Raw genomic sequence first — 2,500 nt, 5'->3', positions numbered from 1 at the left:
ATTGATAAGATTTATTTATACGTTCAGTAATATAAAGAAATTATTTTTTGATACGTGTATGTCATATATAATAAATTGATATATGCATGTATATTTTCTTTTGTCATCATTCTTATATGAAATGTTTGTAGATAATATGTAGATTTATATGTTATGTTATTTACTTGTATTTGATATTGGAAAAGTGATACTAGGCGCTTATATGAAATATTTTTGTGAAAGAAATGTCAATTGATTTGTATGTCTCACCTGTATTTGATATTGGAAAAAAAATATCAGGTGTTTAATGAGTCAGTGAGTGAGTAAATGAGTAAAATGGAGATTCCATTTATAGTGATTTATAGTGATTTATAGTGATTGAGAGGATTAATGTATTACAAGGGAATGCCTTATATTTATATGAAGGGATTAAAAAAAAAAAAAAAAAAAAAAAAAAAACAGGAGGCACGTACGCTGTGAGTTATCATATATTTTTTATTTGTTAGTTGAATAAAACAAAAGTTACAATTTCTAATGTGGCATGCTGCAATATAATACGGTGTGCAGGCTTGATTTGTTAACTGCAAAATCAAATGATAAGGACAGCATTACAAACTATTACTTAATTCTGATATATTTTATCTGATTCATAGGCGAATCTGAATATATCTAATATCAATAAGGCTTCTCAGATAATTGTCTGGTTGTAAAATTGTATGATTTATTCTTGTAGATTTTGATTATTAAATAATTAAATAATTTGATTATTAAATAATTTCGGTATTTAATAGCATTATTTGTATCATCAATCAGTATTTTGCCTATTTTTGAGTTAAAATTACATATATGTTTCCGATGTCTTCGGTGTGTATTGTACCCGTTTACTAATTTCTTTATTAGTGTAAGCCTCCTGCTGGCACTAGTTGTTAGCCACCCACTGCTGCCATCAGTTTGTAAACCACCTACTGGCACTACTTGTATCCCACCGCGCACTGGTATTGATATTATGTGAGATAAGACATTGATCATGTATGTCTACTTAATGCAATATCGATGGCAGTGTGTCTTGACCTGACACATCCTGCTTCCTGTGTTCGTTTCCGCCTCGGAACACAAGCTTTTCTAGGCAGCTGTGTTTGCTAGCGGAAGCCCCGAGGCGAAGAAAGGGACCAAAGATTTGTACTTAAGGACATGTAAGGACAGACAGACAGACAGATCAGGACAGAGAGGTCAGACAGTCAGACTAGAGCGAACCGCTCAGACCTCTGGCCTTCGGGCAGGGTCTAGTGTATTAACAGTCCACAATAAAGACCATGGCACGTGAACGTCTGTATCTTATCCACCGACCTACAACCAGGGCATCGGGTGCTGTACAACGGATGGCACTGGTGGTTTACAATTAGACTGAATTTGTAGTCGTCACTGGATTTAATAATGTTACATGTTTTGTAATTTTATATACCATATTTCCTTCAGGGTGAAATTCTACATAAAATACACTTCTACATCAAGGCGTTTTCATCTCAGTATAATGATAATGATAGTCCTGATAAAGATGGTAGTAATAATAATAATGATAATTATCATGATAATGATAGTAAAAATGATATGATAATCATCATGACAATGATATTAATAACGATAATGAGGATTATCATGATAATGATATTGATAATGATAATGATAATGATAATGATAATGATGATGATGATAATGATAATGATGATGAATATAAAAGTACTGATAACAATAACAAAGATAACGATAATAACAATAACGATGATGATAGTAATGAAAACTATATCAACAAACATAATGAAAATAAATTACTATTTAATCATCGCAATCATAACAATACTACTAATAAAGATAATGAAATAAAGTTATTACTAATTCAAGTAAATACACAAGTAGAAAGTCCGTAAACAAACAAAAGATATCTACAGTGCATATAAATGCGAAACAGTCAGAAAAATGGTTGCCATGGAAACGATATACACAGGAAGTTTGCCCCAAAACCTGGTGTCTTGTTATGCTAATTTCCAAAGCTAAATCCTAGTCTGGTCCCACACATACACGGAGAGATAAAACATGCACACGACGTATCTTTCTGGTTTACTGTATTCAGTGGAAGCAAGTTGGTGGGTATGTATGTATGTATGTATTTAAGTATGTATGTATGTATGTTTATTTAAATGCCTGTATGTCTGTATGAATGTATGTACAGGAGTCTATGTGTATATGTGAACATGTGTGTACATATCGGTGAGAGTAGGAGTATATGTATGTGTATAAGTATACACACACACACACTCATGATAATGATGTAGTAGTAATAGTAATGATAACAAAAACAACAGCAATAAATATAATGATAATGATCATAACAACAACTACATCGACATTAACAACAACAATAATGATGATAAAGATAATGATAACAATAATGATGATGATGATAATGATAATTATAAGATTGATAATGATAATAATAATAAGGATAATAACAATGATAACAATG

Source organism: Penaeus japonicus, unplaced genomic scaffold (genome assembly GCF_977035675.1).
Source record: "Penaeus japonicus unplaced genomic scaffold, GWHDUDI00000001_assembly GWHDUDI00000034, whole genome shotgun sequence".
In the NCBI taxonomy this organism is placed as follows: Eukaryota; Metazoa; Arthropoda; class Malacostraca; order Decapoda; family Penaeidae; genus Penaeus; species Penaeus japonicus.
Note: the sequence above shows the minus strand (reverse complement) of the source record.